The 17,610-nt window shown below is 40.7% G+C and overlaps 1 protein-coding gene across 50 annotated transcripts in view; it reads left to right on the top strand.

The window, feature by feature from the left end:
* Positions 1-17,610, top strand: part of SORBS1 (sorbin and SH3 domain containing 1) — a 229,905-nt gene that overhangs the window by 88,610 nt on the left and 123,685 nt on the right. Inside the window, exon 1 of one of the 50 annotated variants that reach the window (XM_070469888.1) lies at positions 1,223-5,256. The exons of the other annotated variants lie outside the window; for them this stretch is intronic. The gene's annotated coding sequence lies outside the window, so the exon portion shown is untranslated. Of the gene's footprint in view, positions 1-1,222; positions 5,257-17,610 lie in introns of those variants that run through there. 50 annotated transcript variants of the gene reach the window in all.

Genomic DNA, 17,610 nt, shown 5'->3' with positions numbered 1-17,610 from the left:
ATCTTTGCCACTTGAGTTGACAAGAGTCAAGGGAGTAAACAGCAGGACTTGGGATTTGATGGTGACGCCAGCATCATAACTATGAACAGGTTTAAAAAAATTTTTTCAAATGTGCACAAACTTGATTTTACTTTAACATTTCCCTTTTAGTATCTCCTGTCTAGCTCTGATCCAGGCACTCAATCTGCTTGTGGCTAGGAATTTTCAGAGACAAACAATTCTAGTTTTGGAATTTGTGCCGAGAAAGCACCGTGAAGAGTCCTTAATTAACTCTCAAGTTCATGTTGTAGACCAAAGGGGTCCCTTGTCTCTGCTCACAGGCCTCAGTCCAGGCTTCTGTTCACTGTCACACTCTCAGCAGCCGGCAGTGGACCAGGGCCAGGCATCACATGGCTTAAAAAAAAACAAATGAAAAAAACCAACCCAGACCCTGTCCTGCTTTTAAGTCCCCTCCACGGCTTGGAATGCAAGCCCCTCAAGGGCAGCGCCTGTTCATGTCTGCAGCTAGACTGAGCACAGTGTGGGGACAAAGCAGATACTTTGGAAAGGCAGGGTGATTGTGCAGAATGCTGTTGAGCAGATTCAAGTCATTACTCCAAAAATGAGTGTACCAGGAAGGTGTTCTTAAAATGAGCAGGGCAGTGTAGACAGGGAAACGCAGTGCAGTGGAAGACACACCTTTATAGAATGAGGTCATAGAAAAGAGCCTGGAATTTAAGGTCAGGTGGGATTTTCTGTCACAACTCCACCACATCCTGGATGTGTGACCCCAGAGAAGACCCTGAGCCTTTGCCTGCTTTCGCAGTTGGCAGCAGCAGTCCATATATCATAAGGTTAGTAGGGTTAAATGAGCCGTTGTATGTAACATGCTAAGCTTAGTGCCTGTGCTGAAGAGGGGACTCTTGGTGATAACATTGGTTGTGTTTAATTTATTACTAAGAAAAAAGAATCAGAGTGGGCTAAAAAGAAATGTGAAGCAGAGCTTGAGTATATGCTCCCCATCCCCCCATTTTTTTTTTTTTCTTTTTTTTTTTTGGCCAAGCTTCAAAGCTGACATGATTTTAGTTCTCTGACCGGAGGTTGAACCTGGGCCCTTGTCAGTGAGAGGACAGAGTCCTAACCACTGGACCGCCAGGGAATCCCTCTTACCCCCAAATTAAAGTTTATGTGTTACAGAGGTACAGTCCTGAATACTTAGCAGTTACCTGGATCAGAAACAAGTTCATCTGGGGATGAGTGATATTTGTGGCAGTTTGGTCCTACAGATTAAGAGGTTGTGCTGGGTGCTGATGTTTTGGATCTTTAATGTTCAGATGTTTAGTTCTGTGCTTACATTTCTTTCATGTTTTAAAAAATTAACTTGATAAATCTAAAAAAAAAAATTACTTTTGAAATGAGATGAAAAGGGAATTCTTAAAAAGCTTAATACTCAAACAACCACTTTTGATTTTGGGGAGGTTTTAATTGCTTTCTGTTAGAAACTTTCCTGTTGCTGTATAATTAATAAGACTGTATTTAGTGGAAACACAATAGAAGTTGGGAGTTTGAGTCTGGTACAAGGGGAGAACTGTCCCCTAACAATAGCATGATAGAATAAATTATTAATGGACTATTAGAAATCAAAGCTTGTCTAATTAAAAAATAAACATTTGCTCTTTAGATGTGTCGCTGGATGTGTCCAAATACATCTTTTTCTAGGTTAGAGTCATTTTATGGGTTATGGTATGAAATCATCCTACCTTTTGTGTACAGTTGAATTCTTTGCTTTCTCAGACATCCAGTTTAGGAATATTTAAGCTAATAGACGCTTGTACTCTGAGCTACTTCCTCATTCGGAAATCCCGTGCCAGACTGTGTGCAGATGGGGAGCAGTCATGCCTGGCAGGCCCTGCAAGTGGAATTACATTTGCACATTGTTTTATTCACTGTGAACATTTTGCAGGGAAAAAAGGAGAAACAGTCACCCTGCTTAAGTGAAGTTCTGACACAATCAATACAAATTATAAATTCTGTTTAAAGTGATGCAACACGCTCATGGTGGTTTTCGGCTTTGTGGTCAGCTCTGTGCGAGAGCTGTGGACATCTCATACTTGGTGCTACAGTTGTTGTTCAGTCGCTCAGTCGTGTCCGACTCTTTGCGACCCCATGGTCTGTGGCACACCAGGCCTCCCTGTCCTTCACCATCTCCCGGAGCTTGCTCAAACTCATGTCCACTGAATCGGTGATACCATCCAACCATCTCATCCTCTGCTGCCCCCTTCCGCTCCTGCCCTCAATCTTTCCCAGCATCAGGGTCTTTTCCAATGGGTCAGCGCTTCACATCAGGTGGCCAGAGTATTGGAGCTTCAGCTGGGCACATTGACCAGTGTTTCTCAAAGGATGGCCTGAAACTGTATGTCAGAAATGCAGATTCTGGGGCCTTCTTGGAACCTCTCAGCCAACATATCTGAGAGCAGAACCTGCAGTCTGCATTTTAAACAGATACGTCCCCTGTTTATCAACCTACGGCAGTATTGAGACCCTCTGGAAGATTTTGCAAAGGTTATTTTAGTTACCATAATTGAAAATGGTTTTAAATCTAGATAATTCAAATTTATAATGAAAATTAAAATACAAATTAAAAATTTGGTGGAAAGTCACGTATGAGAAACAATTTTTAAATGCCTCCTGCCTTTTTCTGAATTCTCCAATTCATTGAGTTGACTGGGAATAGCATTGCAAGTTGGACTTTAAAATACTTGATCTAAGAAAATCATTGGTTATTAAGCCACTTGTGAATTTATAAAAGTATCTTTGGAGGAAATTACTGAATATGGAGGAAATTGCTACCTCATATCAAAAGTTAAAACCAGTATTTTATTTAATTTGGGGATAGATGAGAATAGACAGTTACCCACAAAAAAGGCAACGATTGTTCTATTAGGGTCTTCCAACCACATAGTTACACAAAACAGCATTTTTGGCTTTTAAAGTAATGAAATTCAAGCCAAAAGATGTCAGTTTTTGTCTTGCCATACTCGGTTACAGATCTATCTTTATTTTAAGAGGAAAAAAAAAGATCAAGACATAAGAGAAGCTATCACTTAGATTATCTTAAAGTTTGACTTCAAAATGATTTCACATAACGTATCTATATTTGAATATAATTTCTTAATGTCATTTATGTAGATTTCAATGATAGGCAAAACAAATGAAATAAAGATTTAAATAAAACTTAACCTCTGTTTAGAAAGACAAATATTATATCAATTAATATGTGGAATCTAAAAAAATTACACAAATGGAACTATTTGCAGAACAGAAACAGATCCAAAGACATAGAAAATAAACTTATAGAAACCAAAGGGGAAATGGAGGAGGAGAGTGAATTAGGAGTGTGAGATTAATGGATACAACTACTATACCTAAAACAGATAAGCATCAACAGTTTACTGTAGAACACAGGGAACTATGTTCAATATCTTGTTCAATTCAGTCACTCAGTCGTGTCTGATTCTTTGTGACCCCATGAACCGCAGCATGCCAGGCCTCCCTGTCCATCACCAACTCCCGGAGTCCACCCAAACTCATGTCTATTGAGTTGGTGATGCCATCCAACCATCTCATCCTCTGCTGCCCCCTCTGCTCCTGCTCTCAATCTTTCCCAGCATCAGGATCTTTTCAAATGAGTCAGCTCTTCACATCAGGTGGCCAAAGTATTGGAGTTTCAGCTTTGGCATCAGTCCTTCCAATGAACACCCAGGACTGTCTCCTTTAGGATGGACTGGTTGGATCTTCTAGCAGTCCAAGGGACTCTCAAGAGTCTTCTCCAACACCACAGTTCAAAAGCATCAATTCTTCAGTGCTCAGCTTTCTTTATAGTCCAGCCTTCATACATACATGACTACTGGAAAAACCATAGCTTTGACTAGATGGATCTTTGTTGACAATATCTTGTAATTGAAAATATATAATTGAAAATAATCTGAAAAAAAAAATAAAAAACTGAATCACTTTGCTGTTTACCTGAAACTAACACAATATTGTAAATCAACTATCCTTCAATTAAAAAGAAAGTCAGACTTTTGGAAACAGGGGGAAAAGGAGGGGGTAGGATGATTTGAGAGAACAGCACTGAAACATATGCATTATCATATGTAAAACAGATAGCCAGTGGGAGTTCGATGTATGACCAAGGGAACCTAAAGCCAGTGCTCTGTGACAACCTGGAGGGGCGGGGCGTTCAAGAGGGAGGGGACACATGTATGCCTATGGCCTATTCGTGTTGATATATGGCAGAGGCCATCACAGTATTGTAAAGTAATTATCCTCCAATTAAATAAATAAATTTTTAAAAGTCAGTGGTAAAGAGTCTGTCTGCAATGCACGAGACTGGGGTTCAGCCCCTGGGTCAGGGAAGCTCCCTGGAGAAGGAAATGGCAACCCACTTTGGTATTCTTGCCTAGAGAAGGAGCCTGGTGGGCAATAATCCATGGGGTTGCAAAGAGTTGGACATGACTTAGTGACTAAACATCCAACATCCAATCTTAGAGTATAAAAAAAGAAAAAAGTAGGCTGCAAGGATCAAAAAAACCCCAAAACAAATAGCAAACAAGCCCTTCTATTTAGTGAAGAATTCTGTGTGTATTTCTGTCTATATATGTAAATAATTCTTATAGAGGATTGATCTTTTTTTCCCCTGTTGAAATATTGCCTGGGCTGGTCTGTTCATCTGCATCATTTTATTCATCTTTGGGTTCTCTCTGCCCCTCTTAACTCCATCTGTTCTTCTTCCCTGATGACAGTGAGGCCAAGCGGACTGGCATGTGGACCCAACACGTTCTACAGAGAACCACACTTTACTTCCAGCCAGGAGCAGAGCAGTACTCTGAGGACGGTTTCCTTATCTTCCGTAGGCCGGCCTGAAATCTCCCTTCTAGCACTGATCCAGGCACTCAATCTACTCTTGGCTAGGAATTTCCAGAGCCTTGGCGGGGTCACCCTTTGCTTTCCCGGCAGCTGGTTCCACTCTGAATTTAATGAGGGAGCTGAGCTGAGTGGCCAGAGAAGGGTTTCCCCGCCTGGCATTTAATTCGAAGGGTTCAGGCACTTACTTGTCCTTGTTGAGTGAGTAAATGCCGATTGCTGGGAGACTCCTGAGAAAGGACCTTCCCAGCCAGTTCTCCTCTGGTCAGCGTCTCGGGCACATTCCTGAGCCCTCCTGCTCCTCCTTCCTTTCTCTTTGGACTTCGGTGTTCCCGGCAATGAAATAGGAGTGTGAGTATTTTCAATTCCACGCATGTGTAACTGTGATTTTCTGTCCCTGTTCAGCTGTCAGACGTGACCATTTAGCAAAGCCTTGTCAGTGAACTTTGTGTTGTTGTCCTGGATTTTGTGCTTCCCAAGGTCTCACTGCACCAGATTTCTCTACGTTTAAATTTGCCGGCTAGTTTTTTGAGCTGTGATGTTAGCAGATGGGAATTAGAAATGCTTCATACCATGTTGAGAATTCAAGTATTTTTCATTTTTGTTTCAAGAGATTTAGCTCATCTTTTAGTTTTTTTCCCCTCTTATAATCTAGTGTATTTAGCTAGGCTTTACATTTTTACATAAGAGAAAACTTATTTATCTTTTGCACTTTTATTATTAGATAAGAAGAGTCTATAATTATATGCTTCTTAAACTAGATTCCCTTCAGAAGTGTGATTATATTCACCAATGTATTATATTCTCAGTCCTCTTAAAGGGAGCTTTGGTATTTGTGGAAACCAACCCAAGAGTTCTAAAGTTACATATTTATGAAAGACTTTTGTTGCATATTTAAAGGGTGGGAGCAACTTCTGCATGAGGCCTTTATCCTTTCCCCCATCTCTGCAGTCTTCTTAAAATGCCCTCTGTTTAGAATTTTGAGGGATGGATTTCCAGACATGTAAGATCTAACTGTAAATTTAAAATAGAAGAACCACACTATTCAGTGCTTCACATTAGTGAACTTTTATTAAATGAAATAACGGGTTCAGAAACACCAAAGGGCATTTGATGGCAGATTTGCCTTAATGATTTTTTTTTTTTTTTTTTTGCGAAGAGAAAGCTATTTATTTCCCAACCTTGTACTTGTATATAAGATTTTTTTTACTTTAGTTTGAGACATTTGGACTTACTATAAATGTTATGAAACTTTAGATGTTAATTTTGTACTGCTGCTTTTTCAGAGGGAAGAGCAAAGTGAAATTTTAAGAAGGAATTTAGAATAATATTGTCGTATCCTCATGACTTACAGACTCACGTGGTAACAGATGCCTAGGTTCATGGAGCTTAGCTTCTAGAGAGCACAGTGGGACCATGGGCATAGAAGCTGTGACACTTAATGGCTGACTTGGCTTTCCCCTTTGTCCTATTGGAAGGGCTTGGCAGGGTGGGAATTCTTTGTTTCAGGGAGCATGTGTGACTGGTTGTAGTATTCTCTCATCTTGATGGATTGATCTGGACTTCAAGACTCATAACGTTTGGAAATTGTGGTCCTTTCCAGCCCTGAAATTCTGTGATGCTCTGGGTCCCTTGGCCACATGAAACCTTGTTAAAGACAGATCATATTGCATTCCCACCCACCCCACTCCTTTTTTAAAGATTGTAGGCGGCCAAGGCCGCCACTGGCACTGATGTTCTGTAACCTGCAAAGTTTTATGAAAAAGTGGGGTGCTGGGTGAGGCTGCCGCAGGTTTTATGTTTTCTGTTCAAGGCACAAAGCCTCATTTCTTGGCATTGCCCTCCCCATTTCAAGCAGAATCCCAGTAAACAAACTGTTATAGTAAAATAGTTGACTAGTTAAAGCTTTTTATTAAACCATATTTCCACTCACCTCCGATTCTCCTCATAGTGGGAGAATGAGACAAATGGGAAATAGACCAGTTATGTCAATGTGGCCATTTATTGAGTTCTCACTGTGGTGCGTGAGTAATGCACATGAGGGAAATTAATCCTTATAGGAGGGAAGTTAATGCTATTTTAATCCCTGTTTTGCATGTGGCAGAAGCTGAGGTTCATAATGTTAAAGTCACTGCCTGAACACCTAGAACTTTTTGCTGATACTTGCCTGTGAGGGATTTAATATTCTCTTAGGAGTTCAGTGTCATCATCTCATTCCCCTACCCCCAGTCCTACAATGAATGTAACTGAATACCTCGTTCTTTTCTTCCAGTGTCTTATTTATACATTATGTTATGTGAGTTGTGAAGGCAAGGTCATTTTGTGTTGAGAACTGTTCTCTTCGACATTCGTTTGAAAATGAACTCTTAAGCACCCCGGTCATCTTTTATTTTCATGGCTGCTGTTGTGTCCCTATTTGGCTAGCAACCTGCTTTGAGTTCTAAAGGATTTTTGACATCTTTTACTTTTTGATAATTTTATGTTGTCAGCCCCCAAGGCAATTGAGCAGAAAAAGGAAAATTTGCTGTGGGCAAATGTGGCAGAATGAGATGTAAGGAGTAAGCTCAGAAGATCAAATTCTCTGCAGTTACTGCTGCAGATAAGCAAGACTAGATGAATGTAGAAGTTGCTACCTGTGATTGGTGTGACCGAAGCCTCTGTGGAGCTTTTTTGCCCAGCCAGATGAGCAAAACAAGTTCTCTGGGAGTGACTTTCCTAGGCAGAGAGGGTGTCCATGGTGGAGGGAAATATTTTTTTGGAGGGGGCTGGCTTATAAAAAAATCACTGGATGTCACTGTCCCCTCCCTTGGCCTGACCTCTGCTCACAGAAGTCAGCTCCCATATTCTCCCTGCTCCAGTGCCCCCACTTCTGTGGTTCATCCTGCATGCCTCAGTCAGATTAATCATTAAAAACTTTTTTTTTATTTTAATTTTTTATTTTGCATTGGAGTATAGCCGATTAATAATGTTGTCATAGTTTCAGGCGGACATACATACACATGTATTCATTCTGCCCCAGACTCCCCTCCCATCCAAGCAGATTAATCTTGAATTAGGAAACTTCCAGAGAATTTATTTTGCATTCTGTGTCCTGGTAGAGACCAGCACAGATGCCATTGCCTGCATGCAAGGCCAGTTTGTGGTTGAGGCACATTGCCAACCCCGTGTTCTTTCCATAGACTTTTCTGTGTATATTCAGTGCTGTGTACCAAATGCTACCCAGCCCACCTTGGAAACTCCACCTTAGGGACTTCATGAGGAAAACAGCCTTGTGAGTAGCAGAAGACATGGAAGATGATCATTTTTATATGTAAATTAAGTGATCCCTAGGCAGTAACAAAACTATCCACGAGAATTTACTATTTGGAGAAATACTTTGCTTCTTATGGGAAGCTGAGGTTTTGAGATTTGTGATGCTGGGAAAAAACAGGCCAGGCAACTTCAGGAGGGACAGGAAGAGCATGCAGTGAGCCAAGTCTTGAAAGGAGAACTGGGTGAGACTTTTGTTTTAATTAGCTTGAAGAGTCTAACCTACCTGCAGTTGAAAAGAGAACATCAGCTGCTACTCAGAGAAGCCAGCTGAGGAGAAAGTGGTTTTGAGCCTCAGATACTATGGATGATGCTCATCCTCCTGAAAGAAGCTAGAATTTGTTGAACACTTTGTAACACTGTGGTCATCGCTTGTTGTGTTTGACCTCATTTAATGCTCACCCTGAGCCTTTGAGGCTGATGGCTATTATTCCTGTTTTATAGATGAGGAGACTAAGTCTTGCCAAGGTTAACTGACAGAAGTCAGCTCAAGCATCTAGTTAAGTGGCAGAGCAGCAACTGAGAGCCAGGTTGTTTATTCCAGAGTCCCTCTAAGTCTTTTACAGGTGTGTATGGGTAAGGGGGTGTGATGGGTGCCATTGCTTCCTAAAGGCTGCCGGCAAGTACTGTGTGTGATCTAATCTCCCCAGTGAACCTTCTCCAGAGAAGTTTATATTGTAAGAACTACAAGGATATTTTAAACAGTCAGAAATGTCAGCATGTCAGCATGTCCTCTGGTCTTTCCCAGGTGAGTCTTGAAGCTTGGCATTCTCTCGGCTGGGATATTCCTACAGTGGAGGGCAGTCCAGAGATGCTCTTTCATGCTGTCTTTAGTGCCTCGTCAGGGTTTCAAGGCTGTTAGTCTTCTCAACTAGAATGTAAGGTCTCTGAGGGTAGGCACCATCTCTTATCTTGGTTGATTACCACAGCTGGATAAAAATGCCCCCTAAAGATTACACATCTCTTTTTAAGGTATGTCAGATCTCTGAACAACCTTCACAAAGGGGCCTCTTGCTTTTGGCTGGGACTGTGTCTTGCCTTGTTGGGTGAGAATCATGGGTTGGAAAGAACCCGGGCTTGGGGGCCTGTGCCAGGATCTCTCCTACTTCTGCAAGATTTTTCAATGAGTTTTCATGTCTGTCAAGGCTCAATTTCTTCATTTGCAAGATGGGTATGGAAACCTTATAAGGGGTTCTTAAGAGTAGAAATGATGTACAGAAGGGTCTGGCTCACAGTTGGCCTTTAGGAAACGAAGAGATGGTTCATCTGTCTGTTCTGAAGTATGTGCAGAGAGCCTGCATAGTATGTGTGCACAGTAAACGGGTCTTGAAATAATGGTGTGGCTCCTTGAGACCTGACCTTAGAAAGCAACTCTGAAGTATCTTAAAATACAATGCTTTTATGCAGAGTGTCCTTCATTGCCTGACTTTGCATAGGAAGGCAGAACCAGAGATGAATTTCTTGGTTCTTGGATGCTACTTCAGGATATAAAGCCTGATGCTTTATTTGATCAAGTGTTGGTAATATCAACTTCGTGCTAAGATATTCATCCATCTCTTAAAGCAATACATGGATGATAGGACTAGAGTGGCATCTCTTCACCAGAATACTTTTCCTTTTATAACAGCACTTTACAATATTTCATGTAGCTTTTAAAATTTAGAAACACCTTATGGAATTAGATATTGTTTGTTCCTTTTTGTAGGTGAGTAAACCGAGGCTGATAGAGTTTGGGTTTAAATCCAGTTCTTTTAACTTTTTTTTTTTTCTGTATGTGTGGTTGTTTTGCATAGCCACTAAACACATATAGAAACTGTTAGCACAGCATATTTTTCTTCATCTATTTACTTTTAATCTGTGTCTTTATAATTACAGTGGGCTTCTTACAGCACATGGTTGGGTCTTGCTTTCTGATCCACTCCTGTAATCTCTTTCGGGCTTCCCACGTGGATCAAACAGTGAAGAGTCACCTGCAATGCAGTACTCCGTGGCTGGAAAGATTCCCCCAGAATGTCGTGGCTACCCACTCCAGGATTCTTGCCTGGGGAATCCCATGGGACAGAGGAGCCTGGGGTCGCAAAAAGTTGAATGTGACTAAGCATGCAATAATCTCTTTTAATTGAGGCGTTTAGAATATTGATATTCAAAGTGATTATTGATATAGTTGGATACACATCAAACAACCGAAGTAAATGTGTGTGTATATATGCATACATATAATGTTTATTAATATATAAATGTATAATAGGTACCAACTGATTTCCAGGTAATCTGGTCTGAGAAATAACATAGGTTAAAAAAAAAACCCAAAAACTTTTTACTGAATGTTTGCTATGACCTTGACTCTATAGTGAATATTTTTAGTGATTTTAGCTTAGTTGGAGGAAAACTTGTTTCAGAAATTTACATTGTATTTTCAATGCTTGGATGTAGCTTTTATACCTGATAAACTAAAAATTTGCCTAAAATTAGCTCAGAATGCAATTAAGAAAGAAAAATAGCCAAAGTACTGCAATTCACTGCATGATGAATGGAAATCAGCATCTCACATATATTATTGTTAGGCACCAAGGATCTGATGCAGTCCTCAGTCTCCAAGGCTTGGGTTCAGGGGTTATTGATTCTGGTCAGACTGTATGTGTTCCACCTCAGTTATTACACAAATGCCGCTGAGAAGTTTTCTCAGAAAAGATGATGTTTTCAGTGTTTCTATTGGCTTTTTGCTAGGTTAGTATACTGTGAGTAAAGTTTCAGAACATCTAAAGAAAACAAGCAATTCCTGAATAAGCCAGTATTATGAATTGAGGTATTTAAGTTATGTATTTGCAAAAGACCCAGAGTCTTTTTACTGAATGGAACTTCTGTTCCCTCATTCCTGAGCGTGGTAGGGGCCTGCACTGCAGATGTCTGTATGATATATGATGTGGTAAATATGTAGCCTTAGGAATTTTGTGGTTTAAAAGAGAAGTTGAGTGGGAATTAGGGATTAAGAGTGGACACCTCTCCTGCTATATCAAACTCACCCTTCTTTCTCATTCTCAACCTCTAAAAGACCCCTTTTCAGCTGTTTAAAATTTTTTTTCAGCCACACACAGTAACTTCTTAGTCTCTTTAGTTATAGCCTGTGGTTCAACCTTCACTCTCCTGAGAATTCAAAACGCTTTCATTTGTGCAATCTCCACAGGTAGACATTGTGTAGTGCTGACTTCTGAAGAAAGGTGTCATTTTTATCCTGGGCTTGCCTCTATTAGTTTGAAGTTATGTATTTTTACAGTTTAAGCAGAGCTAAGATATTTTGCTATTATCTAACGAATTTGGGAACCCGCCCTTGTTTCAATTATCTAGATCTCCTAAGTGGAAGGTTTCGAGGGTACTGGATGCTGCGATGAGACAGCTTTGTTTTGGTTCTGTACACGCAGCCATATTTGGGAAACACAAATGGGCCAGTTTTTGTATTTAAGACTTGTCTCGGTTAACAATGCATGCTTAAGAAATGGTGTGTGCCCAGAGTTGTACATATAAAGAGTGTGAGGAGCTCAGGGCTCTGGAATGCCATGGACGCAGGAGTAGGGAGTTGGCAGCGAGTAGCAGCCATGGGGTACTGTGTGTGTTGTCACCTGGCAGTCCCTGTGGACTATTTTAAGATAAAATATTTTGGTACAATTACTTCTTTAGGAAATCTGGCTGAACGTTCTAGTCATTTTATTGCCCCCCTTGTCCTCATAAGGAACTTCGTGAAAGTAGTTGGCTTCATTAAACAAAGTGATCCCTGGCAATTAATGTTGTAATTCCGTATTTGGGGTGTTTGTTTTGGGTTGTGAGAAAAGATTACATCATGTGGGGCTGCCATGTGGATAAGATTGTTGGTGGCTTTTCTTTCTCCTTTTTATTAACTTTTTTGAGTCTGCTAGAGTTTGCTCTTTAAAGTTCTAAAGATGACACAGTTGCATATCAAATGCCAGGGATGAGACTAAAAAACAATTTCCTGTCATTTAAGAAGTGTTTTATAACCACATTATCTACTGTTTGGAAAATAGAAGTGAAACTTCAAAGTCACCTGTAACTCTACTCTACCACATCATTGTTAGAATTTGGTCATATTTTCTTTGTAGTATGTGCATGTGTTTTGATTTTTACATATTTATAATCAGAAACGTCATGCAGACCTGTTACTGCTTTTTATTCACCTAATCTTTTTTAATTAATTAATTTATTTTAATTGGAGGCTAATTACTTAATAATATTGTGGTATTCACCTAATCTTATAAGAAGTGTTTTCCCATGTTGTATGTTCTACATAACCATTATTTTCATAATGGTTCAGTCCACCTAGGAGGTGAATAACTGTTTTAATTGTCTCCCTGTTACTGAACACAGCAGTGTTTCTAGGTTTTCATGATTAATAAAGCTGTAGTAAACATTTCTGTCTATGTAGCTTTATTGTTATTTGGCATTCTTTCTCTGGGCTAGGTTCCCCTAAAGCACAAAGGATGTGAGCTACATTAAGTCTTGATGTTCTATGCTGAAAACAATGGTAACAGATTACAGTGTCGCTGACTGTAGGAAAATGTCAGTGGCTTTGCATTTGTTCACACTGAGCATTAATGTTTTTAAACTTGTGGACTGATTTAAGAGGTGGAAAAAATGGTTAGTCATATTTTTTCTTGGAATTTCTTCATGCCTTTAACAATTTTTCTTGCAATAAGTATTGAGTACACTGTAAAACAAGGATATTAATCCTATTATGTTTATTGTAAACCATGCATTATATTACATAACTTGTAATCATGTATTACCTCCTAAATTCTGTTGTTTAAAGATGAAATAATTTTACATGTATAAGACTTGAAACTCTTTAGGGCTCTTTTGCTTATTGCCAATTCTGTTGGCAGAATCAACTTTGCATGTTTACTGAAAGACTTCATATAAGTATAAAAGGGAAAAAAGTAATTGCAGATTTATCAGTAGCTAACTTTCCAAGTCTTCTTGCTTGATCTCACCTCTGGCAAGGGCCTGGGATGAAAGTGTGATGAATTTAGTGGGAACTTGGGCATGGGATTTCTGAATTCCAAGATTACTAAAAAAGTCTTATTATCATCATGACTCTTTTAATAGTGACTAAAACTAAGACTAAAACAAGAATTAAAATCTTCCATTTTTGTTGGGTCAGTGCATCTGGCAACTAGGATTGGTCTGAATGTTTGGGGAGATGAGGGAGAAGGCTTTAGTGGGAAGCAACAATGAGATTAACGACTTGGAAATGGGAAATCTCATTCAGGATTCCATGGGAATGATGAATATGATACACATGGAGTTTAGGGCTTATTGAGTACCTGGGGGAGATGAGACTAGAAAAGTCATTGGGACTTCATCTTACAGAGCCTTACGGTTGGTTAAGGAATTTGTACATTTACACCAATGTCTCCCAAAGTGTGACATTTAAGGTGATTTTAGAAGGTGTGCCATTGAACATTTAAACATTTTAGTATTTTTCATTCCTTGATTCTTTCTCCTTACAGAATTTATTCCACTTCTTTCTATGTTCCTGTAGCATTTAGGTCAGATAACTAGCAGAGGGTTACCCATCATATTATATTAAATGGGGCATATCTGTTGTCTTGCAACTCCATGATGGCCTCAAGGACAGCAACTGTCTGATTCACATTGGTCTCCTATGGGCTAGGCACTATTTTGGATGCACAGTAGGTGTAAAGAAATTATGTAGAGATGGTATCATCTGGCCTGTGTTTTAGATAAACATTTTTCTTCCCTAGGAGGTTCACTGCCTTTTTTCCTTTTGCCCTGTCCCACCCAACCAGCCTCTCTCTGAGCTTATTAGAGCCCATGGATTTTTTTCCCCCCCCCAATGGGCTATACGGTGATTCTGAGGCTTATTGAGCCATTGTAATGGTCTGGGAATGAGGCAATGGAAAAGCATGGTGAGTGTGAGGATGGAAAAGCAGAGGTGGCTGGGGTGCATGAGTCATGAGCGCAGAAGAATTGACTAGACAACGCAGCAGGTGTGGGATGGAAGGTCAGGGGGAGGGAGAGAAAGCAGTGCACTCAGACCTGCGCAAGGGACGTTCACCCCACCAACACTAGTGGGTGCCTGCTCTGAGCTAGGCATCATGCTGGATGTTAGGAGACAGAGATGAGCAAGACCCTGTCCTGCTGGAGGGGCCTCACTGTCCAGAGGGCTTGATTGGAGGAGTGGAGACTGGGAAGGCAGGGTGGGAAAAGATGAGTAACAGCCTTGGCCAGTTTTTGTAACTGATTACCAGGACGCATTGCACATTTGGTGAGCATTTAGTACACAGTACACAGGACATGTTTGGTGAGTGATATCAGAAGTTATAAGGGGAAAAGGGCACTGACCAGTTCATGCATTAGCTGTGGAGGGTTGATTCTCATCTGGAATTCAGTGTCCATTGCCAGGAGGCCAAAGGTGCCCTGAGAAGGAAGAAGGATATGAGAGGCTAAGTAATACTCCATTGTGTATATGTACTGTGTCTTTATCCATTCCTCTGTCAGTGGACATTTAGGTTGCTTCCATGCCCTGACTATTGTAAATAGTGCTGCAATGGAATAATGCCTTTTGTAGCAACATAGTTGGACCTAGACACTGTCATACTGAGTGAAGTAAGTCAGACAGAGAAAGACAAATATCACGTGATATCACTTACATGCGGAATCTAAAACAACACAAATGAACTTATTTATGAAACAGAAACAGACTCAGAGACATAGAAAACAAACTTATGGTTACCTGGGGGAAGTGGGGGAGGAGTAAACTGTGAGATTGGGAAGGACATATACACACTCCTATATATAAAATAAATAACTATTAGAGACCTGCTATATAGCCCAGTGAACTCTACTGAATACTCCGTAGTGGCCTATATGGAAAAGAATCTTGAAAAGAGTGGATATATGTATGTGTGTAACTGATTCACTTTCTGTACAGCAGAAACTAACATTTTAATCAACCATACTCCAATAAAAATTCAAAAGAGAAAAAAAGAGGAGTAGGAGGGAAATGGGGCTTAGTAGATGGAATGAAGAGCAAGCCTACGGGAGACTTTTTCTGATCCTGTTTTTGCACCGAGATAATAAGGGTGTGTGTTGGATTTCTGGTTTTTTAGTAGCCATAGAGCCCATTCATCCAAGGAAAGCTCAGCAAGAGTAAATGAATGAAATCCTTAACAGCAGAGCTGTCCTAGTAGCCTGAGGGGTTCATGGAACTTTCTTCCAAAACAGGTGGAAAACCAGGCAAAGGGGCTAGGTAACCTGCACGGATCCTTCTGGTTCTAACAGTCCATGTGAAATCTGTCAGGAAGTGAGCATGTAGTTGGAAAGGAATGAGGACACAGCTCAGGGTCCTCCAGATCTTTAAACTCCTAGAAGAACTGCAGAGGTCCTATTATAGAAGGAAGAGCCTCATGGCTCAGTGTAAACGAGTCCGCAGCTACACTTAGAAACCCAGACCAGAAAGTGCTTGGGGGAGGAGGAAGGAGTTAACTGTCTTAAATTCAGTGGAAAGGTCAGTGAGGCCCCGACCACTGCAGAAACTGCTCGACTTGGCTATGTGTGTGCGCTGGAAACCTTTCTGAAGGCCGTTTTAGATAATTGGTTAGAACGGAAACCGTATTGGAGGGTTTCCAGGAGGAAATGGGAGGATGTGGGGGATGGCCTTTCTGATGTGTTTTCCTATTGCTCTCTCTCCAGAAGCATCAGTCTTTTCACAGAAACCATGTGCTTGTTGTGTTCTGAGCCCCCTACTGTGTCATCGAATTCCAGGCTGAAGTTAATGTCAGGGTCAAGTTTATCCTAACTTCCTCCCCTTGAAAGGAAGTGTTAGCAACTCAATGTTTATCCTTTCTGGGTTTCTGAAGAGTCTCTGCACCCTCTCTAATAATGTCGAAAATACATTTGAAGAGAAATGACTTAACTAGAGATTGAGAAGAGGATGAACTGTCAAATAATTGGAGAAACATGCCTTTGCTGGTAGATCAGCAAGTATAAAAGCAGTAAGGTCAAGCATGCGTTCTGGACTTTGTGAGCTGTCCATATTATTCTTTTCAAGCCATTGGAAGTACCTGCAAACATAGTTATAGATAGATAGTTCTAGATAAATAACTATTGGTATAGATATCAAGTCCCAGATTGGATTTCAAAGCTGGAGTATTATCATAGTTTGGTTGAATGGGAAACTAGTTTCTTGTAGCCAAGCTATAGTGGAGTTAAAGATAGTCTTTGGTTATTTTGAATGTAAGACTTGAAAGTGAGGTTCTGAAGGCTAAATAGAGATGGGGGCAAAGTTCGTAACTGAACACTAAATGCTCAGTTCCGAGGATGACACAGTGTCACCGTTCCAGTCTCTTGCAGTTGTGTGTGTGTGTGTGTGTGTGTGTGTGTTTGGAAAGAAGCAATGGAGATAAAACACGAAAGTCATAGGGAGCGTGCTGAGTGAGAGGTCACCCAGGGGCTCATTCTCTTCCAAGAATCTTTGCTGGGCCTTGAATTCATTTTTACAGACAAACTCAACTCCTCCCTTGTCATATATTCCTGAATCATCCATATAAGGAAGGACCTTTTTTCCTTCCCCAATGAACAGTCCATATTTAGTTATTGGATTCTGTTTCAGCTGGAAACATGAGCATAACTTTTGCTTTTTAGTAATTATTCACTGTGTCATTAAGACTTATCTCAGAATTACAGGGTTGTGGAATCAGAGAGTGATGGTGCCGAACCATTAATTATTTGGATGCATTCTTAGCAAGACTGACTACTTCACATCTTGTTCTTTTGGTGGAATGTCTGTGTTGATATGTGGTGTTTTGACCAAGTACAGATATCCCGACTGTCCAAGGGGTGGAATGGTGGCTTGACCGTACCTGGCCCACCCAAGCTGAGACACTGTAGGTTCCTGCAACCCCCCAGGGGATTGCTGCTCCCTTGCAGTGGTCCAGTTTTGCCGCTAGGCGGCACTGTTTATCTTTTTGGCTTTTACCCAAAGGCCCTCTGCCTCCTTTGGAGGGGACTTGGGGGAGAAATTCCAAAGATGTGCCATCATGTTCTCAACCGACTCAAACCCTTTACAGCTTCATTTTTAAATAAACAGTAAGTGTCAGAGGTTTTTATGTAAAATAAACTATCACATTCTACATATGATGGCAATACTCTAAAGAAATCTCTAAAGAAACTGCCTGGATTACATTGAGACTTCCAAAGACTTCAGTGTTCTGCTCAGCTTTAGTTTGTGCAGCTTCCTGATTGCATCCCCACCGCCCTGACTCTGAGCTCTTCAGGCCGTAGGGACAAAACCGATTGCTGAGCCTCTTGGGGTTCATCTGTGGATGGCCTTGCTCGGGAGAGAGGAATGATGACTCTCTTCTC

Source organism: Odocoileus virginianus, chromosome 7, assembly GCF_023699985.2.
Source record: "Odocoileus virginianus isolate 20LAN1187 ecotype Illinois chromosome 7, Ovbor_1.2, whole genome shotgun sequence".
NCBI lineage: Eukaryota > Metazoa > Chordata > Mammalia > Artiodactyla > Cervidae > Odocoileus > Odocoileus virginianus.
The sequence above is the reverse complement of the archived record's forward strand: the minus strand, read 5'-3'. Positions and strand labels throughout refer to the sequence as shown.